This window comes from Phocoena sinus, chromosome 4, assembly GCF_008692025.1.
Source record: "Phocoena sinus isolate mPhoSin1 chromosome 4, mPhoSin1.pri, whole genome shotgun sequence".
Taxonomy (NCBI): domain Eukaryota; kingdom Metazoa; phylum Chordata; class Mammalia; order Artiodactyla; family Phocoenidae; genus Phocoena; species Phocoena sinus.
The window spans coordinates 32040959-32065435 of NC_045766.1; the positions used below are offsets into that span (position 1 = coordinate 32040959).

General features: G+C 36.6%; 1 protein-coding gene across 40 annotated transcripts in view; it reads left to right on the forward strand.

Moving 5' to 3' along the window:
• The window catches only part of MBNL1 (muscleblind like splicing regulator 1), a 203428-nt gene that overhangs the window by 64693 nt on the left and 114258 nt on the right, over positions 1–24477 (forward strand). The gene's annotated exons all lie outside the window — the stretch shown is intronic.

A 24477-nucleotide genomic window follows, 5' to 3' on the forward strand; every position in this document is an offset into this window, starting at 1 on the left:
TGGCCATTTTATCACAGGATATAGTCAAGGGATCAGCAATAAAGAACCAGATATGAGAAGAAAGACATCTAGGAGGTGATAGCCGGTGGGGATTTCACAATTCAAGGAGTATAACTTAAACACTTCCTGTGTCAAACTTTGGGAAGGCAGATATTAAAAACACAGCCCTCCAGGGGCAGATTGCTAACAGGGAGACCAGTATATTAGGTGGTGGTGGTAGAGTTCAGAGGCGGAACTTTTCCATAGCAATTGGAGGGTCGGTGGAAGAGAAACTTAAGGAAGAGAGAGAGAAATGTGTTTGGTGGTTTATCTTTCCTTTTTTTCCCTCCCTTCCCTCTCACAACTACTAATTCTGAGACCACAAGTAGAAAGAGAAGAACTAGAGGGAATTTCCCAATAAGAGAGTTCCCATAGCCACAGGCCACCAGGCTGGGGCAGCTCCCCCTGCATCACCGTTGGTCTATTGGGAACCACCTATATTTTAACCCTAGATAACAATTTTAGGTTCAGAAGGATTCTTCTGATGCTATCTCAGTTTTTTTTTTTTTAAAGACTTTTGATGTGGACCATTTTAAAAGGCTTTATTGAATTTGCTTCTGTTTTCTGTTTTGGTTTTTTGGCCGTGCGGCATGTAGGATCTTTAGCTCCCTGACCAGGGATCGAACCCGCACCCCCTGCATTGGAAGGCAAAGTCTTAACCACTGGACCGCCAGGGAGGTCCCTGATGCTATCTCAATTTATTCAACAGTATTTATATTTTAATTGCAGTTCATGTTAGATTGAGACTCACTATTTATTGAGATCCAAAAACTGTCTTCTCAAGACCCCATACGACCCCAGGCATCTTAACTTAGAATTTATCTCTCTGCACAAAATTCAGACTTGGTGTGGAGGCTTCTGGTTTTCAGAATCACTTATACTTAATTCCAGGCTATTCTCAAATAAGGCAGGAAGCATCTGCTGTTAATAGTTGACAGTAAATTACATAAAGTAAAACATGGAAAATTAAAGTTAGAAAAGCTGGGAAGCTTTTCTATCATTTTCAATTTTCTGCACAAGCATGGACATAATCAGTGTTTAGGATCTGCTCATGACGGATAAATTACATCTGTAATTCATTCTTTTCCATGTTACTGCATTCAGACGATAATTTGCTTTCAGATATCTTTGCTCATCTAATATTCTAAAATCGTTCATAGACTGAAAATAAGTCTAGTAACATCTTCCAGTCCCATGAAGCTTTCATAACTAAACAGTGTTAGCTTACCAAATGGGCCAAGTTTAAAAAAAAAAAGATTTTAGAGAAAAACAGAGCCAAATTTATCATGCCCAAAATAAGATTCCTTTTTGGTAGACGACGTTGCTTTTCATAAAACAATTCTTTAATGGAGGCAACTGAGAAATGAACCATGAAGAACGAAATACCTAAAGAATTCATTTATTTGTAAAGAATCCTGTTAAGAAAGATCTGTGTTCTGAATGAACCTTTCTTCACATTATCTCATATCTCTTCATGGCTAAGTGGAAGCTAATGAAATCTGAATCTAGCCATGAGAAAAGATTATCATCATGATTTTATTTATTAAAATTTTCTCACTATTATGAAATTTTACCACCAGATATTGCCTTCCATGAATTATAGCACAGTAATAAATTGAAGACAAATGTACACGTAAGAATACCCAATATATAAAAGAACACTCCAAAAACAAACTCATCTGAAACTCAGGTAAACTAAAAGTCATATCCACATTGAAGAAGAGTCATCTACATTGCAAGTTTTTGCATAGTGGAGTCTATTTAAGTAGCTTCCCCCCAACCTTTAAACTATGATTGACATATAGTAGCTTAACATGTAACGTACATATAGTGGGTTGAGTATGCGTTGTGAGAAATGCAAAATTATTATTATGTTTTAGAATCTTTATTGGCTACTTTTGGCTTCTGTGTTTCCCGTAAGGATGAATAATGCTGGAGGAGAGGTTTTCACCCCAAACACATATTTTTATGCTGAATGGTTAGGAATTTAAAAAATGGCAAACCAAAGTATTTGCCACCTCTGCATCTCAATTAATGGAAAATAATCCATTCTTCCTCCCCTTTTCATCATTTATTATCTGCTGTGTACCAGACGTTGCAATAGGCAGTGGGTGAATAACACACAGAGCCTGTTAGGTTGTTGATAGACTACAGCTTCTGAGAAGTATATTGAAGATTAAAATGATCATAGAGGGCTTCCCTGGTGGCGCAGTGGTTGAGAGTCCACCTGCCGATGCAGGGGACACGGCTTCGTGCCCCGGTCCGGGAAGATCCCACGTGCCACGAAGCGGCTGAGCCCGTGAGCCATGGCCGCTGAGGCTGTGCGTCCGGAGCCTGTGCTCCGCAACGGGAGAGGCCACAACGGTGAGAGGCCTGCGTACCGAAAAAAAAAAAAAAAAAAAAAAATCATAGAATAATAAAACATTGTTTTAACTCTTCTATTCTTTAATATTAAAATGTCCCAGTGGAACACAAATTTGCCCACGTAAAATGTAAGTAGGCATTAAATGTCCTTGTGTATGTCTGAGAGGTTTGTCATGAAAAACTTGGAAACCGTTAAGTAGTCAGTGTGGGAAGAGCAGATGAATTTCAACTCTGGTTATGTATACTGCTAGGGAAACTGTGTGCTTGTATTAGTAGAGTATGTTTAGGTGATAAAAGATTTATACTAGACCCATCATATTCCAAAATTTAGCAAGATAAACCTGAATCAGATTGATTTTTAGGTAACACATAGAAATGGTTAATTTTACTCCCCTGCTTTGATCGTCATCTGTTGATTGTATAAAATGATGAGGCTCAGAATGATTAAGTAGCCTATACAAGTTTGCATCGCCAGGAAGTGGTCAAACTGGGATTCAATGCAGGCAGCCTGTCTTTAGAGCCTGTGTTTCAACCTTTAGAACCTATGCTCTGAGTTTAACTTGTTTAAGCTGACAAAGTGTTAATGAAGCACTACACAGCAACCTTATGCATACAAAAATATAGTGTTAATTATTAGTGAGTCTGCATTTTAGAGTGACAGACATACTTAGGCAATCACTAGTGACAATCACTTAGTGATTTGTTGAGTCACTGTAATTGCCTGAATTTAAGACAACTATACTTTTTAAAACATGATCACTCACACTTTTTCTTAATTCAGAAAAACATCCCTGAATAATCACTAATAAGGTTTTTTTTTAATTTAAAATGGAAAATTTATACTAAATTTTAACTAGAAGTTTGATAATATAGAGAATCTAAAACTTAGGTCAGGAAGAGTTTTGAAAGTCTTGCCAGACTGGGAACAGTATAGAAAATCAGAATAATAGTCTGTTCTGAGAAAAAAAACAAATAAGAGTTTCAGTATTCTAAGACAAAGCTTGGAAGTGACGTATGGGGCACCAGATAAGGAGGTTTTCATTACATAATTATCCTTATGATTTTTTTTGCATAAAATAGAATATCCTTTCTTATTCAAGGAAGTAGTATAATTGATACTTTTCTAATGCATAGAACCGTGAGGCATTTTTTTTTTTAAATGGGTGAGAGTTCCTTCATATTTCATGAGTTTCACTGGGCATTTATAATAATATTGGAAACAAAAAACTGTGCTTAAGCCTTTCTAAGTGTTTGTAAGTTACGGTATATGAAATTAAAATCTAGATTAAAGCATTCACCCACCTCTTTGACAATGATTTATATAATACGTCTTCCTATTGTATGTCACACTTAAGTATTTATGCTAACTTTTAAGATTGTATTTTAAAAATTAGCTAGGAATAATATTTTAGTAGGTAATTTAATTCTTTGTATATTTGTATAGTACTTATCTTTAGTAAGAGGAAAGTTTTTTCACATGAATATTTAATTTTAAAATAGCTTATGACGTTTTTAAGACTTTTGCATTATTTGTAATTGAAACAAAAATGACTAAATATAAGAATCACTGTTTGCATTTTATTCATGATATGACAAAAAGAGCATGTTTGCTCTCAGAAAAACATGGATTTAAGGACGTCAAATTCCTGGGCTTACAGGGTATTTAGTAAATATTAGTTTAAATTGGACTTTTAAAAGAGGTATCCAAATATTAGTGTTCATTATATGACTTAAAATGCTCTATGATAAACATATAATTATCCTCACAGAGCTTTTCATTTGGACGAATGCTGGCTTGGACAAAAGGGAAAAGAAAGCCTTTAACATCAATAGCTAGTGTTACAAGGATCCTTTCCTTAAACGATTAGAAACTCAGTGCCTTTTGGCCGTTTTCTTGAATGCATCAGTTTAGTCAAACAGCCAGTTAGAAATGTTGTTAACAAAATTGTTTTTGATATATAAACTCAAACTTGGTATGGAAGTAAAACTTATTTTGTGTTCAGAACCAAATTGATCACAGGGAAAGGTGAGTATACCAGAGTGCTGGTATTCCTCGTCCTTTGATTTCATTTCTCTGGGCATTTTCTTCATTAGTTTGCTTTAGCTATAGTTTTGCTTTTTTTTTCCTCTTGGTGTTTTCTGAGTGTCTAGATTGGCCTCTTTGCTCTTTTCCTTGGGATGAAATCTACAATAAAATATTATTTTATAGCAAATATATCGGTGCCAGGAGTAACGAGAATGTAGCCACTGATGGCTTTCACGTAGTCCCAACGCTACCTTGGAGTTTTTTCTCAAAGTAGCATCTGCAGAGTGATTGCAAAAAGCCATATTCAAAAATGTGTAAATAAAAAACTTTTCATGGCAAAGAGTAAGACCTGGTTAAGAGCCAAAACCATGAATGCAGCTTGATATGGATTTGATTCCATCAGTCACTTCCTGGTGACTTTGTGCCAATCACTTTGCCTCCCGAAGTCTCAGTTTCCTTCTCCATAAAATGAGACTAATGATACCTGCTTTGAATGTTTGTGAGGATTCAGTGAGATCATTTCCATAATATAGGTCATTCCATGCAACATCTCTCTCAGTGTAAACACTTCATACCTAGTAGCTAGCTGCTCGTGGTGTTCTTGTCTGAATGCTGGAATTCAGTCTAAGGTATCTTCCCCTTAAGAGAAGAACTTTCCTTATGTCAGAAGAAATGTCGCATTATTTTGCATACTGTACTACAGGTATTTATCCATTATTTAATTTAAAGATTTAAAGATGACTTTTTCCTGCATTATCACACACTAGCTTATTCATTTACCTGTTATCAAGAGAAAACATCTCTTAACCTCTAGCATGTGTACCACTTGACTTTAACCTCACTGGGGTAGTATTAATAAAATAAGTCAGTATTTATATCATTATCTGTGCCTAAAAACCCATTTCATAAATGCAGTTATCCATGATTGGAAAAGTGGTTGTGACCATCTGTTCCAAATTTAATTTCATTTAAAACTAATGCCTCTTTAGCTCTGTGTTGGCCTAAAATAAGTAGTTCACGTTTGATATTTCAAATAGTATATTATTTATGTAAATTTCTTCCTAAAAGACTCACCTAGGACTTTGTTTCAAAAATAAAATTAATGTTTATTCAGTAAAGTACCTGCACAGACTAGAAGGTTCGATATTAAAGTCTATTTTTTCATGATTTGCACTATCCCTACTTTGTTCTTTTTATACCTGTATAAACTTACTTAGTTGGTAAAATATCTACCACTTAACTTCCTCAAAGGTGTAAAGGGGCATCCAAGTCCAAGATACTCCATTTATCACATCCTCATTTTTCCCCCTTTCATATTACCCAGAATTGATAGGAATCCAATTCTAGCCCAGTAAAATGGTCTCTTTTGCTTCAAGATATTTAAAGATGCTGGCCTAATTCACAAGCTTGAGACTTTTTTATTTTAGTTAGAAATGAGAGTATATACTTTTTGCAGCAAATGGGGAAAAATGCCCCAGCTCCCTGATTTTATTGTCTTTTCAGGGCTAGTATAGCCTAGTAGTTTCCTGTGGCTAGCTCTGGGTTTTCCTTTGCAGTTGTGTATAAATTTTGTTATATTCTAATTCTGAATATGAGTTGTGCGCTTACTATTTTTATTTATTGAGCCATGCCACTGCCTTCTTGTTAAGGCTATTGATTATTGCTCATTCTGTTCTGCTGTGTATTGATTTAGTATGTGGCAATGAGTTAATTGTATTACTTGATGTTGAAAGAGGATCAAATATGTTTGAAGGAGATGCTTGTAGCCTGTTTAATTGAGTTGGCTAGGCTTTTAACATATTGTGAAACAATTAGGAGAAAGTACAGGAGGACCTCTGAAGGCAGGAAACATAAAATTTGTTTTCAGCATTTTAAAAAATTATTTATTTATTTATTGGTCGTGTTGGGTCTTCGTTGCTGCATGTGGGCTTTCTGTACTTGCCGCGAGTGAGGGCTACTCTTCGTCGCGGTGTGTGGGCTTCTCATTGCGGTGGCTTCTCTTGTTGCGGAGCATGGGCTCTAGGCGCGTAGGCTCAGTAGTTGTGGCTTGCGGGCTCTAGAGCGCAGGCTCAGTAGTTGTGGCGCACGAGCCTAGTTGCTCCTCGGCATGTGGGATCTTCCCGGACCAGGGATTGAACCCGTGTCCCCTGCATTGGCAGATGGATTCTTAACCACTGTGCCACCAGGCAAGTCCCTTCAGCATTTTAGAAGATGCCAAAAATTGTGCAGTAAGTCCTTCCTGGCATTAAATGGTCAATTGATATTTGGTTAGCAGATGTGTAAAAGCTGAGATTTCCCCCCTGTATTTCATTTAAAAATCAAGGGAGCTAACACCCTTAGATGCTCACATTTTATTGAGAAAAAGTCACGTCTTTTTAAGAATGGTTTCCTATTGAAATCGCATATTATTGGATATATGTAGAAATAGCAAGTGGAATGTGTATGTGTGTGTAGGTGCTCACATTTGGGGGATATTGCAGAGATAGGAAATTAAGTTAAATGATTAAGCTGGGAATCAATTTGAGTTATTTTTATCTACTCTTTTGTTTCTTAGCGAAAAATAGTTTTTCATGTAAACAATAACATTTAAGGTAGGGCTGATATTTGCTTATTTTATTTGACATTGTTTGAATTTTCCAAACTTCAGACAATCCATACTTAATGTGAAAAAAAAATTAACCTTCAGACTGAGATCATGGTACCATGGTCCTCTAATGAATGTTACCTTTTGTTTTAGTGGCTCAGTTGGCTCTAATCCATGGAAAAGTTTTTATTTCCCATCAGATCCAAGACAGGAGCCAAACCAAAGTTAAAGAAACATTTTCCAGCAGACAAGTTTCTACAGATAACATCAGTAGTCAAAGAGCATGCACTTGTGTGTTCTCTCTCTCCCTCCCCTCCGCCCCACTTATGGAAATATTAGATTGGAAAAAAAAAACTAAAATACTGATAATGATAGTAACTTTCAGGTTAATAAAGGCGCTCCTTATTAATCCTTCCTAGTCACAGTATGGCCTCAAATTTTAAATCTGTTTACTTTTTCACAACGTGTTTGCTTCAGGGTGACCGAAGGAGGACTGCTTTCTCCCCGTGTTAATACCTTCCAGGGCTCTTCGATCTATAACCTTTTGTCACCTCTGGTTTATTTGCCTAGCATACGATTGTTGAAAAATGAGGGAACATAAACAGTTATGACTGGCTTTTTGGAAATGCCTATTAAAACCCTGTCCTCAAAGGACCTGCCAGTTTGGAACTTTAACTGTAGAAATGTGAAAGCTCAGCATTGAAAGTAGAGAGTGTACAAGAGATGGTGCCAGTTGGATCATTTTGCTACAAATACCTGCTAGACTCAAACCTTTCCCTTGCTTAGTTATCCACCATACTAACAGTAGGACCCACTTAATTCCATGTGAGTCAACAGCTTACGTGGCATGCCTGCTGTGTGCCAGATAGCATCTCAGGTGCTTTTCCAGGCTTTCTGCGCAAAGCCAAAAAGACCTGGCAGGTATATTCTTTCCCTACCCCTACCACTTGCCCCACCACCTAGACCTACTCAGTTGGAATCTCTAAACCAAGAGACATGGCCAGGTATATATTTTCAAAAGCTGTAGGCTCATGGTTAACAACCATTCTTTGAATACTGCTGAGAGGTTCAGGGAAGGTAGTATTTTTGCCATGACTTCTCAGTCCATATAGAAGATGTATTTTTCTCCCGAGGATAAAACCATCTGGAAATCTTCACATGCTCCAGACTCCCCATATAGAGCTGACTTTGCTTTTTGATTAGCATCGTGGATAAATTTGAAAACGCGACTTAAAAAAAAAAATGAAATAACCTTCTCACCTACTTAATTTCTTATTCATAGTTAGAAGGTAGAGTGGAGTCACTCTGTTTCATTAATGTCCCTGCTAGCTTTCAAATTCAAAAATAATTTTTTCTCTCTAAATAACACTCGCTATGACTTCTGTTCCCTAAAAAAAATGGATTGTAATTAGCAGGGTTCCTTTTTGCTACGTATCTTCCATTTTGCTGTATCTCCTCTATTAATTATAATAAAATAGACAGTTGGTAAAAGAATAAGTGTTACTTTTAAGATTCTTATAATGTATATCAACAAATGTGGAGCTCCAGTGATGACCTGGTTGACCTCATAATTATTTTTGTAAAGAATTTCATATTTTGCATATTTTATTTCATCTCATTATCTCCAAGCAACTGCAAATAGAGTAATCTCCAAATAATTCTAATATCTTCTCTTTGAATTTCTGACTGATCGTGGATTTAAATGAACGAAACTTTTCTTGCATTAGGGGCAGCCTCAGGCACAGCAAATGATTAGACTAGCCTGGGTGGATATAGTTTTATAAACTATCAATACATGAAAGTGATGCTAAAACTCCAGATGCCATTACTTTAGAACTTCATGCATAAATTATATGTGTTGTTCTAGGAAACAGGGAAAACTGATGGTCAGCCTTAGCCTGTAGTATATTTTGACAGCATGAATGAGTCAAGCAAGCAATTTTCCAGACTGTTTAATAGTACAAAGGAAAGGGCTTCTAAGGAAGTCATTCTTATGACTAGCTGAAAAATATTTTTCTTAGTAACTGTTCTAGAGAAAAACAGGTCACTGTTGGAAGAAAAATGAAATCTCAAGTTGCCAGCATTCTGGAAGTGATTGGATCACTAAGATGTGTTTATCTTATGACAAAACTCCTTAAAAGGATTCTGTTTCATACATTTCCAATTATTTAATGAATGTGGGTCTTGAAATTCGACAGGAAATTATTTAACACCATTACGTACTTTAACTCCCATCACCTTGGCAGCACGTTGGCCGTTCTGTTTTTTGAACCTTTTTTTTTTTTTTTAATTCCATCAGCACATATAAAACTGCGTCATCATAAACTTAAAGATTCAATGTTTTAGGTTTATCAGGTTGCTACAAATGTATTCCACTGTGTGGTTCTAAACTGCATGTGAATGAAAATAGGACTTGATCGATGGAAAATCATTTGTTTGTGGATTTATAGATTCTATTCCAGGTGGTTTGAAAAGATGCATTGTCCAGCAGCAACTTTTCTGCCAGTGACAGTGCTCAGTGTGAGCTTGATGGATTCCAACTACTGGGTTTACCATTACTGCATAGATCTTTGGAAGGACAGGCTGCAAATCTCATTTCTAAGCCATGAGTAGCTATTGTGTCAATTTGAAGAATAGAAATACAATCAATACAGCTTAAAAAAAAAAAAAAGACACTCTATGGTCATTCACAGATGGTTGCCAGCTTTCAAATTGTAATATCCTGGCTAGTTAAGTACCCTTGATTATTATGATTTCTCAGTATCAGGTTAATATTTAAAATTTGGAACGTAACCTACTAGCCTTATTTATTTATTTATTTTTTGCGGTACGCGGACCTCTCACTGTTGTGGCCTCTCCCGTTGCGGATCACAGGCTCCGGACGCGCAGGCTCAGCGGCCGTGGCTCACGGGCCCAGCCGCTCCGCGGCATGTGGGATCTTCCCGGACCGGGGCACGAACCCGTGTCCCCTGCATCGGCAGGCGGACTCTCAACCACTGCGCCACCAGGGAAGCCCCCCTTATTTTTGTTTTTAATGTTGGAAGTGTTTCTAGCATTTTTGAAGTAACTTGAAAGAAAATCAGGATTCATCTGGGGTTCCACTTAGGTTAAGCTTTTACCAGAGTAACACTTGTAGAGGCAAATCACTGAGTAGTCAAGCTTCCACTACAATTAAAGCTTTATAAGAATTTCAAGAATGAAAACTTCAGGTGCTAGGTTTTTCCTTGAAAAAAAACTTTTTCTTGCTTAAATTCAAGATTTGGGTAGTCTTTGCGTTTTAAAAGATTGTTCATGGAATGTTCAAGGGTTTTGCATGATATTTAGAGATACTTTATGTTCCTTCATCACTTTCAGCATTGAACTCCAGTGATCCGTAGATTCTTGGGATTGCAGTTAGAAGAGTCTTTAGAAATGACGTCATGCAATCCATTCGCTTTATAGATTAGGAAACTGAGGAGCCACTGGTGAGGTTAGAGCTTAATCATATTTGTAAAGATCCTGAGATTGGCAGGACGCTTAAATATGACAGGTCATAGGTCACAGCAAAAACTGGAATATGCTGTCTTCACCTTATGAAAATAACATATGACACACTTGGTTGATGATAACTGCTATTAATTAAGGTTGAGTTGGTGCTATTCACTGCCATTAAGGTCCTTAACTTTCTTGGCTATTGTGATGCCTTGATTACTGGTGGCATTAAAAGTTTATAGTGTTTTGAGGTTTAATAGTAGGCTCTCCAAAAAAAAAGTATACGTAAGTTTATAACAAAATTTACTAATAAAAGGATGTATAGGACACAATTTAAAATTATAATAAAACACACAATATCCTGTATTTTATATTCTGTATAGCCAATTGATTTTTTTTTTTTTTTTTGCGGTACGCGGGCCTCTCACTGTTGTGGCCTCTCCCGTTGCGGAGCACAGGCTCCGGACGCGCAGGCTCAGCGGCCATGGCTCACGGGCCGAGCTGCTCTGCGGCATGTGGGATCTTCCCAGACCGGGGCATGAACCCATGTCCCCTTCATCGGCAGGCGGACTCTCAACCACTGCACCACCAGGGAAGCCCTAGCCAATTGATTTTTGCAGAATCCTTTTTTTTTTTTTTTTTTTGACTAAACTTGCATCTAAAGTCAACCTGTGGTTGCAGTTGACAGATGAGTTATTAGTTCTCTCTCTGTGCTCTTACTCATAAGAGGCCCTCATTATACAGTGATTATCAGATGAGACATACTTCATGAATAACTTTTCTTCTCTACATTTTCCTACCATTTTATGTATTACAGAATAAATCACATTATACCTGATTTTATAGTTCATTTTTCATGTTTCTTTTTCCCACTATTTTGTAAGCTCCTTAAGAATGGGAGGCTTACATTCATCACCTCTCTATGTATGGTGTTTTGAATGTCCTTGGCATTCAGTGTTCATTGAATTGAAAGCAATGTTTCTTCCTGACCATGATCGATAATTGTGAGATTTTATGTGCTTTCAAATTTGTTAGAGAATTTTTTTTCATGTAATAGGACATTTGTTGGGTAGTGACATATAAATATTCATAAACTATTTCTCTAAGGAATCCAGCACCCTTCATTTATAGTAGGACTCTTGCAGTTAAATTTCTCTGACACTGTGGTGGACTGTTTATGTTCTATTGATGGAAATCTCTGGAACAGGCCTTTATTTGCTGTCCTGCCATGTTTTGTATGTTATCTTGTGCAGGCAGCACATAGGGACCTGGTCAGGCTTCCTGATAGCGGTGGCTGTATAGATAGCCCATGTCTCAGAGGGGAGTGATAATTGGTCGGGGCAGTGGCACAATACACAGTTATTTTTGTAACAATATTAACTCACTGTTAGTAAGAGTGCTTTGTTGGGAAAGTATCACGCTTAGGTAGAAGAGTATTTATTCTTCAAATGTTCAATGGGGAGAAGCAATACTACCAGGGTAGCAACATCATCGGTGTTTTGTTTTTCCTTTTTCTTTCACTCTGCTGAGAATATTGAGAAAAGCATTGATTAGCGTTGGTGTTTATTGTGAGGGGAACATTCTGGGATCCAGACTGCAACTATAACTACTGTTGTTTTTATTGTAGAACTAATAACAGTAACGAAGACACAGGTTATTTGTCTGGAGATCATGTATCTCTGTTGCACTTAAATTTCTCCACACTCCAATTTTAGGGAAAAAAATTTTTTTGACTTCCCAGTGTGAAACCTGTACAGTGTTGCATATCTTAAACCTGAAGAAGAAAAGAGAGTCCAAGCTTCCAAAAAGTATAAATGCCTAGGCCCTACCACTTATTACCTTGCTCATTATTTCTTCCCTCTAACAGTTCTTTTAGGAGCTGTGTGACGAGCTATTGAAAAAAAAGTTCTGGAGAGTCAAAAACAATCCAGATTATGTTGATGCCAGTCGTCCTAGCAATTAAGTATTTGAGGAGAAACCTACATTTATCCACTTTGAAGAGAATCATTAGGAGGGATTAAAAATTTAGTACTTCAGGCTCATTTAGGGTTAGAGTGGAGTGGAGTAATTATGTAGCTGGTAACAAATGCTACAGTCTCCACTTAAACAGTCACTTCCTGAGACATAGTGGCCCTCTTCAAGGAGCTTCACAATTTGTAAATGTTGTCTCCTTGGAGACTAAGTTCTGCTGACCCATTTTTTTTTTAGATTTTGCATGCTTTTCTGCAAAGTGTGCTTTCACGGAAGGTAAGGCCTTGATAATAATCTTAAAGAGATACGGGCTCTGTAGAGTATCTTCCTGTGGCATAAGCGATACTTACTGTCTTCATCAGTGAGCCTCTTCATATGGTGCTCAAAAGAGAACACCTTTGTACTACATTTACTGTATTTGTTGATGATTATGAGGCTAGTTTGATTTCCTAATCTTGCAAGTTGGGAAGTAAGTAAAATGCTCAAGAGACAGCCGATTGAGCCTGGTGTGCCATGCTTCATCACCAAAACATTAAGTAGCTTTTTTTTTTTTTTTTTTAAATCAGTAAATCTATATTTCAAGTCTTGCTTCTTATTTGTATAACACACAGTAACATGTTAATTTCACAAGAACACGTAGTTGGATCTACTTTTAAACTAATTGGAAGAGATGGTGATATTTGTTTTATCTTGAGTTTTTTTTTTGTAAATCTGGACAGATCAGATTTTACCAGGAACGAGTATCACCAGGAACAATCGCTTAATCCCTAACTTAAAGCCTATTCATTCTGGTTTTAGGTATGATTCTAGTAAGCCAGGTAGTATTACCATGGCACGGAAATATGAAAACACACACATTACTTCCTAGGTGATTTTACTGCATAAAAATGCAGTGACAGGAGAGATAATTTAGAACTCTGTCATACTCCTAAAATAGATAAACCATTTTAGTTAGGTTTTGACCTACACATCCTCTGTCTGGAAGCTTTTTGAAAGCGGAGACTATTCCTTAGTTATTAGAACCTCCAGTGCCTACCCATAGGCCTGACTGACACATGGTCAGCTTCCAATAAATATTACTTTACTTGCATTGACTTTAAAATGGGACGAAATGCAGAATAGCAGCTGAACTAGTAGCTCCTGACCCATGCCACAACCTTCCTTGCCCCACCCTTAAGATTCAAAAGACAATTAAGCTAATTATAGTCATTACAGTTGTAAATTAGACCACACATTTCATTAAACATTGACACAGTCATCTCTTTGAAGGGAAATGAAAACTAGCATTGTATGTAGAACACTAAAATCACTTGACTTGAATTTTCACTTCTCAACTAATTGTGATATCACAAAGATAAAAATATACACCCGTAGTCTCATGCCAGTCTCCTAACTGGGCTGAAAAATGTCAATTTAGTTAAGTAACAAAATTGGTTATTGGAGTTATTTTATGTATTAGATAACAGTGTTGCTGATTGATTTTTTTTCATTTTTAATCACTTATTCTGTGAATTTTTCTGCCCTAAGGCAGTGGACTGAAAAAGTGATGTTTTTCTGATGTTGATAAGCATTATGAGTAGAAATTAATAGTTAAATTGACCCAATAAAAGATGCCTGGGACCTACTATTGAGACAAGAAGAACATCAGAAAGCAACCTATATAGACTCTAACAAGGCTCAGAAGCATCTTTTGCCTTTGTTTTGCAAATGTATTAAATAGCAAAAGACAGTACTGATGAATTGCAGTTTTTTCTAGGGAGTCTATTTAAGTCAGGAGTCTGTTAACTAATAGATAGGCTGCGGATTCATAAGAGCCAGATTCAGTAACATGCCACATGCCAAAAAAAGGGGACATACTGGTTTAAGGTTGGTAGACCTCTAAACAGATTTGTGTAGAATTTATCTTTTTTGCTTTGCTAATCACCAGCTGCTTTTCTTTAGCATTATATTTGCATTCTGCGTGAAAAATAGATTTTATATTTCATTTATAATTTATCTAGATATATTTATTTATTGGACACTGTTGTTAAATGATAAAGGAACTTTATAAGGAGATAGGATCAATATATAAACATTAATAATTCGAACTGTCTTTTATATAAATATAAAATTCACCTAACTATGCTTATTTAGTCAATGCTTTGTTAAATAGATAACCTCAAGGAATGTTTTCAAAGCAGTGGTGTACATACAGTAATATTAATAATTTGGACTCCCTTTTATACACATACCTGTGTATAGAAATATCTGTCTGGATCTAGATCTAGATCTGTGAGGGACTGGCTTTTTTCCTCCTTCCTTATCAGTATCATTCAACCCCTTTTATATGATAGGTAGCTTGCAAGGCACAGGGTATGCAAAAATAATCCTCCGCCCCTCCTTTTGGTTGCAATGACTGTTGCTGACCCAAATCAAATAGTTTCCTTAAACTGTGCTTTCATTTTTCCACTTCTCTAGTTAGAAATAAATCCTCTTGTGTGCTCCCTGAGGGAGGAATAGTTTAGCAGGGAATCACTTACTAATTACTGTTCATTAATCACATAGAAGGAATACTTTTTTTTAATGTCAACTCTGTCATTCATATAAAATGTATGTTTCCTTGAGGAACCTCTATGAATTACGTGTTTATCCTCATTGCCTTTCATATGTTTCATTATACTCCTTAGGAACTCAATAATTTCAAATATAAATTGTCTGTTCCTTATATACGAGAGTCCTGTAAATAGCAGAGTTAGCAGTGGCACCTTTTCTTTGATTTACTTGTTACCTCCTGGTCATATGATTAGCCTGTTAATTTAACTCTCTACCTGTATAGCTTGTTGAAAGCTGCAGCCAATGGAGTGCTGGGACTGGCTTACATAAGACCTGTTCCCAACTCCAGGTTAAGTGATGTCGTATTGGCAGCTTAAAATTGGCCATGGTAGGAGGATTTACACTGTGGAAATTGGCAAATGCTACAATTCCCTCCCCAGAGAGCTACTTCTTAAACACTTAGCAGCACCCACTGTTTATAGAATTGTCTCTTCTTTTTTAAAAAATTGTTTGACCATATGGAATATCCATGTAGAATTTTATTTCCAGATATTTTCTTTCTCTGCTGTTTTATTTATTTCCAGATTTTTTCTTTCTATACCACTTGCCAGTTGAGTGACTGGGCACGTTACTTAGCCTTTCTGTGCCCCAGTGTCCTTATCTGTATGAGAGGGATAGTAACAGTACCCACCCTGGGACTGATGTGAGGTTGAGTAAGAAGTACACTTATCTCAGTATATTAGCAAAATGCCTGATGCACAATGAGCACTCAAGTAGTGTTACCATTTATCTCTCTGTACTTTAATTAATAGATATTTATTGATCCCTTACTAAGTACTTAACATTTTTCTGAGTCCAGTGGGTCATTGATTGAGACTCAGTGCCTCTAACAATGAGTGTTAGCCATAGTGCCCTGTGGTAAAAGCCTTCCTCTTTTGCTCTTCCAACTTAATGTCCTCTATTTTTGTTTGTGTTGTTTCTTTCTGCTGAGAACTTTTTTCTTCCTATATGAGTTTTGCAGACTTTTTTCATATTTAGGTTTAGTTTAGACATGACCTCCTCTAGGAAGCTTCTCCTCACTCCAGCCCTGGCCATCCTATTGTCCTGCCTCCTCGTTTCTGTAGTGCGCCCAATTCATATCTCTGTAACTGTCTTTGGCACATCAATCATAATTATGCATCTCCCTCCCTCTCTGGATTTGAGTCCATGGCCTGTGACTTAACCACCTTTGTGTTCTCGTCATTTAGTGAAATACTTGTTACATAGTAGACCCCATAGAAAAAGATCAAATGGTTGTTGGTTGAAGAAATAAGCTAGAGGCTTTGCTCATAAAGACCTTATTACTTGGTTGAAGAGATGATAATATACACATGTGACATGAAGGTGAACAAGGAAGCATTTTAATAATGATATCTATATTTGTATAGATATAAATTAAGTCTACAAGTTATTTTCATATATACATGATCTTGAAGTAGGAAAGATCATTTTTTTCCCTGCTACAGATACAGATATTTATGTTCACAGATATAAATAAATGAATTGAGTTAGGTCAGCCAGATCAGATTTGGAGAAGCAAAGCCTAGCTTGTCAACCAGGTTTTGTGACTCTGAGTTAAAAATATAAGAGAAAGTTTTGGTTATTCTTCTAGACAGTAACAACTCGTTCTCTTCTGCTTAACTTTTTTTTCTTTTTGTAGCTTTAAAAAATTATTGTGGTAATTTTTAAATATACACAAAGTTAGAGAAATACTGTAACAACTTCTGTGTATGTATCAATCTGCATTTTCTATGGATGTATCCATGTGAACATTCTGTGAACATTTGTCCATCTTGTTTCACATATTACTTTCCACATACCTTTTGTTCCTGATGTATTTTAAAGCAAATCTCAGACATCCTGTCCTATCAGTTTGCTTATATGTATGTAGGAACTTTATGTGTTAAGAACTTGTTTTAAATATAACTTGTTTTAAGTATAACTCTATTTCCAAATCTATCAGTATTGACAATAATTTCATTATATCACTTTTTTTGTTTCTTTTTTTATATCTGAATTTTATTTATTTTTTTACACAGCAGGTTCTTATTAGTCATCCATTTTATACACATCAGTGTATACATGTCAATCCCAATCTCCCAATTCATCCCCCCACCCCCACCACCGCTTTCCCCCCTTGGTGTCCATACGTTTGTTCTCTACATCTTTGTCTCTGTTTCTGCCCTGCAAACCGGTTCATCTGTACCATTTTTCTAGGTTCCACATATATGCATTAATATATGATATTTGTTTTTCTCTTTCTGACTTACTTCACTCTGTATGACAGTCTCTAGGTCCATCCACGTCTGTACAAATGACCCAATTTTGTTCCTTTTTATGGCTGAGTAATATTCCACTGTATATATGTACCACATCTTCTTTATCTATTCGTCTGTCAATGGGCATTTAGGTTGCTTCCATGACCCGGCTATCGTAAACAGTACTGCAACGAACATTGGGGTGCATGTGTCTTTTTGAATTATGTTTTTTTCTGGGTGTATGCCCAGTAGTGGGATTGCTGGGTCATATGGTCATTAATTCACTTAATTCCCACTTTACATTCAACTTTTCCCAGTTGTCACAGCACATCTTTTTTACAGGTAGATTGCTCAAATGACCATCTAAATAAAATTGTCAGATGTGCATCTAAACAACATCTATTTGGATTTTATGTCTTTTAAGATTCTTTTAATCTATGATAATTCCTGCTTCTTCCCCCCCATGTCCTTATTAGTTGAAAAAATCAGGTCGTTGTCCTGGAGAACATCTGAGATTCTGAATTTAGCTAATTGCTTCCCTGTAGTATCATTTAGCTTGTTCCTCTATCACCCTTATTTTCTGTAGACTAGAAATTAAAGCTAGAATTGAGTTTAATTTTAGTGCTACTTACTGTTATTTGGTGAGAATACTTCCCAGATGGGGCTCTGTACTTCCAATTGCATCCCATCAGGAGGGAATAATTTCATTTCTCTCCACTTCTAGTGATGCTGAAATCTATCAGTAAGTTCAGGTGAGCCTGAGCCAATTCCTATAAAGTTCTCCATCAAAATTGGATCCAGTGGTTTCAGTCCATTGTCGATCATTTCATAGCGCCATGATTTTGTTAGGGATTGCAAAACGGTGACTTTTATCTCTATTATTCCTGCTGCATTTATTATCTGAAATTTTTCCGTAAAGAGCTTTTCCTCAGTATCTAATTGGCAACTCCACAATACAGTTTATAGCAAAAAGATGGAGAAACTGCATGATTTTTTATTTACCAATTTTCAGAATCAGACATTAACTTCTAATATAAGATCTAAATATAGTTATAGTATAGTTATTCAAAGGATTCTAACAGATTTTTACAAAATTTCCCTTGAGGAAATTCTTTGGGTTATTTCTCCTAATCTTTTTTTTTTTGATGAATGCATTTTGATAACATTACTTCCCATGGAAAGTTCCCTTTCCCTCCTTTTTTGTTTACCATAAATATACCTCTGTATGATCGAATCTGTTCACTCAGAAGATACGTATTGATCATCTTTTTCTCTGGTAACAATGTGCTAGGCTAGCTACTAGGGGTGTAGACACTAGCCCTGCTTTTTCACAGAATATATACTTTGGGTTTTTCTTCTACTCATAATATGATATGATTAAAAAAAATAAACACGTATATGAATCTGTTTCTGCTTACTATCATATTTGGTGTCCTATTTATGCATTTTAATGAACAATATTTTTAGCTGATTTTAGAGACCCTGGCCCTGGTGTCTAAAATAGGAACAATAAAGAGATTTCAAAGTTAAGTTGTGACTGCTGACCCAAAGAAAAATGAAGTATTTCCATACAGGGCACTGTATGTGACAAATGAGGAAGTTTTAATTTTTATTATTTGGAAAGGTAAGAAGAGGGAATAATGGGGACCTCCCCAAGACAAAAGTGAGTGGTAAGATCCTGTGCTATTTTAATATAAGCAAATATTTGAACTTAATTTGACTTCTATTTTCAGGAACCGAGGGTGACATTTTTTGGCTGTCTTTATCTCCTATAATTAAAATGTGGTTTGTCAGGATTTTTTAAGGCATTTTTGCATTTTAGAAAACATACAACTTCTAAAGCTTTGTGAACATCTTCTTGTATGAATAGCTAGTGTAAATGGGACTAGTAGAACACTCCTTTCTCTAAGGGATTCTGTGACTGTGAGATAGTGAATATGACATAATGTTGAATTCACCAGAAAAATGTATTACGTAAACCTGAGGCTATAATTTATATTGTTTTGTTAGACATGTGATACTAATGTTGTAAAATTTTAGATTATATTATTTAAATGACCATTGTAATTCTAAAACTCTTCTCAGATCTACTCTTTCACTCATGTTCAGACAGTATGAGATAGCTGTTACGATTATTTGAAATTAGGGTAAAAGGCAGATTCCTGGCATATCATTAAAAGTAGTTTTTGCAGTTGAAAATCAGAAAGATAGAGAAATATTACATTCTGCTTATGAGTCTATGCTAATGTGTTTTATGATGTTATGGAGAAGTGCGGGGAGGCAAGAGATTTTTAAAAGCAGTGATATTAGGTTTGCTTTCTAGCACCTACCTTATCAGGAAATTTGAAAGGAAACAAAAAACTAAGCCCTTTAATTGTGATATCTGGTAACTGAGGATTAAGCTGACTTGACTTTGAAGATCAAAATTGCTGTTTATATTATGTCAATTGAAAGAATAGTTGCATTTCTGACTTGAGGAAATAGCTTAATCTGAATAGCACGAGAGTTGACCAAAAAGTGTGCTCATCCATAAGTATTGACTGTTTTAATCTGTAGAAAATGGAAGGCTAGCAACAAGGATATAGTAGTAAACTTCTAAAAGGAGTTGGTGAAAATTAAATGTTACGCAACATGAAAAGAATACCAGGGGAAAAATGGACAGAGTAGAATAACAGGAAGATTAGTCATTTCTGGAAGGAAAAAAAAAAGTGGGGAGCGGGGGAAGAAATATTTTAAACAGGAAGGTGGAACTGGAAGTACCAGTGATAACAAACAGGAGCTCGTTAGAGGGCGAAACTGGGCTTTAAAAAAAAAAGGGATGATACTGGTCTCATGTATTACAACATATAGTCTTTATGTTAACAGCAAACAAAAGCACAAGTGGGGAAATTTTTCTGTTAGGGATTAAGAGAACCCTGTAGAAATAAAAGAATGATGTTTACTCCTTGGCTGAGCTGACTTGGCTTAGGTCAGACAGCACTGTCCAAGTGCATAAAGAAAATGGCTTTCTTTTAAAACAAACAAATGTTCTACTGTTCTCAAGTGTTGGGCAAAATAAAAGCATTCTGGACATATTAAAATATGTAAGCTACTTGGTTTGAAATAGTTTTCACTTATATATTTACTTATCTGAAGTAAACAGTAAACTGAAGGAGTAGCAATCTCCAAATACTTTAAGAATTATTTCTATAAATTCTCGAAAGTATAAATTTTAACTCTATATATCAAATGAAATATATATAACAGTCCCTATAACAGAAAACAGGCAACCACGTGTGTGCGCGTGCGTGTGTGTGTGTGTGCGTGCGTGTGTGTGTGTGTGCGTGCGTGTGTGTGTGTGTGTTGGTGAAATCCTATTAATCCCTAATTTCTATTAGGGGCATTCATGGAACAGCTTTTGCTGGACACATTTTTCAGCCTCTCGGAGTGTTCTCACCTGTCAAAGGGGAATAATAATATACCTGCCTCAGAGTTGTGTAATGAGGATTAAGTGAACTGGTAGACACAGACCCGGAAGTGGCATTTTGTTTTTCTAATTTTAATCCTGTATCCTTATATTGAGCACAGGCTTGTGTGACGCATTTCCAACTAACCAGCTAACACATGGGAAGATGTACAATTGCAGTAGAAGCTCTTACTGATGCCTTGATACTTAAAATGTCATATGATAGGTTACAAATGTATCTATACTTGACAAATATGACACTATTACTTCCCTTGGCCATTCCTTAGTAACTACAGTAAGCAATAAATTACATAAAAATTACTGAGAAAGTAGATATCTCTAAGGTTATATAAGCACGGCATCAGGACAAAATTTGCTTATTCTCCTATGAGAGAATTTTGTGCAACTATATGGGACATATTCTGTATCATTGCATTCATAGAAATGCGTTATACAGTCAGGTAAGCATTTCCTGTTGATTTTATGATAAATTGCAATATTTTCATGGCACATGTGCACATACTTCCTGAGGTAAATTCTAATTCCAGCACAAAATAACCAGTTTGCATGAACACCAAATACTGCTAAAAAGTTCTCTCTGTTTCTCCCTCTCTCCTCTCTACCTTTCTCTTCTCTCCTCCCTCTCTCCCCCTCTCCACCCTTACCCACACAAATGTAGACACTACACACACACACACACACACACACACACACACACACACCCTCCCAGGCATAACTGCATAGGAAATGTTTATTTTCCAAACTCCAGAAAACAAACCTTATCTCAAACACTGAAAGTCCTTCCTTTTCCTGGTTTGGAAACACTAAGTCATACTTGTAGATTTTCTTTACCCAGCATTTAGGTTTATTTAAAGCATAAAGTTGTGAGGACAAAATGACTCAGAAATTTGTAATGCACAATTAAAGCTTTTCACTTTTAGGTCACCAGTTCATATCTAGCCGACTTAGTTAAGGATTGGTTACAGTTGGTGCATTGTTTAGTTTCCAGAAGAAGCCGGGAAGCTCACTGCAACTCCTCCTGTTCTGATCTGTGAACGGGCTAGAGTTGATGCTTATTAACATATTTCTTTGCAGATAAAGCCAAGTTCAAGGAATTAAATAAAAGAGAGTAGACCCAGTAGGAGTTGATGAATAAGAAGCAGTTAATTTATTCATCTACAAATATAATGTCTCTTGACTGATACCTTTCTAAAAGTAATGTGTTAGAATGATCAGAATCAGGGCTTCCCTGGTGGCGTAGTGGTTGAGAGTCCGCCTGCCGATGCAAGGGACACGGGTTCGTGCCCCGGTCTGGGAAGATCCCGCATGCTGCGGAGCGGCTGGGCCCGTGAGCCATGACCGCTGAGCCTGCGTGTCCGGAGCCTGTGGTCCGCAGCGGGAGAGGCCACAACAGTGAGAGGCCCGCGTACTGGGGGGGGAAAAAAAAAAAAGATCAGAATCATATTTCTATGTTTTTAATTACAGCGTCATAACAGCAAGAACTGTAACTTCAATAGATAAGTCAAACAATGAATATATACATATATATGCTTATATAAAATTTGGACAATTTCATAAACGAGTCATGATCTTCCTAGTCTATCACTTAGTAGTGCCAAGGTCATAAAATCATTTGTTATGCTCTGCCTTATGTAAGAGGCTATGGAATTTTTTTTTCTCACCCAAAAAATTCCAGAATGTGTTTTTTTTTTTTTTTTTTTTTTTTTGCGGTACACAAGCATGTGGGATCTTCCTGGACCGGGGCATGAACCCGTGTCCCCTGCATCGGCAGGCGGACTCTCAATCACTGCGCCACCAGGGAAGCCCCAGAATGTGTTTTTGAAAATTTTTTGAATAGCTTTTGTGTTAATTCAGTGTTAACATTGGACACTGAGATAAATTTAAATCTTGGTGTCAGCCAAAGCGTAAATCAAGCTTATGCGGGTACAGTATGTAATACCACTTCCCAAGGAATTCTACAGAGAAGGTAGTTGTCTAGAAATGGGGTAAAGAATTGTCATCTTCCTTCTGTGGAAACTTTTGATTGTAAAAATAATTGAGAGTAAACAGACTCCAATGCATCCCCTCAAGCTATGCCACGTGGGGATGTAAATTTCTCTCTGCTGAATGTCGCCAAATGGCTGCATTTCTTACAGCTGGTGGCTAAATTCTGACGGAGGGTAGACACCTTTACCATAACTGTATTTTCTCTCTGAACTTTTCATGGATTCTTATGGTAATTTATGTCAGGTTAAAGCCGAAAAAGCTAAAGCTAGCCAGAATTCATCCTGAGAGTTAGGCTTTGCTGCCAAATTAAAGAAATCGCTTGGTCTCAGTATTCTTCATTGGTTTTTCAGACTTAGACTTGGGACCCTAGGTGCTTGATTTGAGTTGTCTGACATTCCCCAGATGGCTTTGTGTCCTTAAGAGCTAATTCAAAGAAGGTCATTTCAGCTGCTGAATATTCAAGCAAGTGTCTTGGCCCAAGGTTGATTGCAGCCATCATCTCAAGGGATGAACCTTGGATTTCTGAAGCTTCCTCTAAGCTCACAGTTATTGTCTTGGCCCTGCACATAATTACATTTATTTGCCAATGATGGGAATAAAATATAAATATGACCGTCAGCAATGGTAATTCCCCAAAACAGAATGACTGACACTGTGATGATAATAATGTTACTGTCCTGTTAGTGCCTCTGAAGATTGGAATAAATCTTTGGAATAAAATGTGAAAGCCGAATTTGTCCTTGACTTTTTAAAATCTGAGAATCACATAAAATATCTGCTAATTCCTTAAGTTAGTAAGCATAATGAAGGAAAATGATAGAATTGTGTCTTGTATAAGCTCATGTACTTTATACATATGTTTTTGAAAAGAGACGGGATAGCACATCCTCCTTCCACCAGGGTTCTGGCCAGACCTGACATTTCTTATCCCCTTTCATCTAACATGCAGTCAGCTTTCAGGAGGCAGTAGAGGGTAGGCGTAGGCACAAAACCACAAAACCACAATTTCAGGAGCTGCATTCCCTGGATCCGAAGTTTACATTTGTTGCTTAGTAGTCCAATGAGCTTTGGCGACTTCCTTAATAACATTCTTACCCCACTAAATAGGAGTGTATTTACCTCACTGGCTTGTTTTGAATCTTGTCGAAATTAATACATGCAAAGGACTTACGGAATTTTAGGGCACACAATAAGTACTGTATACATATTAGCTGTTTAGGTAAACTTGCAGTACAGAAATAAACGAAAACCAGAACTGATGCTGCAGTTTTAACAAGATGTTTAAGAGCTCCAGGTCTGGAACTGTACAACCTGGGTTCAAATCATTTTCGAGCCCTGTGACCTTAAACTTGTGACATAACTTGACTGAGCCTCAGTTTTCTCATTTGCAAAATGGGACCGTAAATAATACCTGATCTGCAGTTGCTGTGAAGATTAAACGGGATAACACATGTAAAGTACTGAGTGCCTGGCACTACTTGAGTATGTGATATGTGTTAACTACTGTTCTGACTTTTATTTTGATGTTGAAGTGAACACATGAAGTATTAGTACACGAGCAACATGGTATACTCAGAATCTGTGTATGTAGGGTTTCAGTTTTGCTAATGAGAATTGTTATTTTCTACTGTGCAGAGAACACATGCCTTGGAGTTTATAATTATTTTCTAATTGTTAGGAAAATAATAATCTGGTTTTCACTTATCCTTTGTTGGACTGTTTAGATTTTTTTTAAAAATCT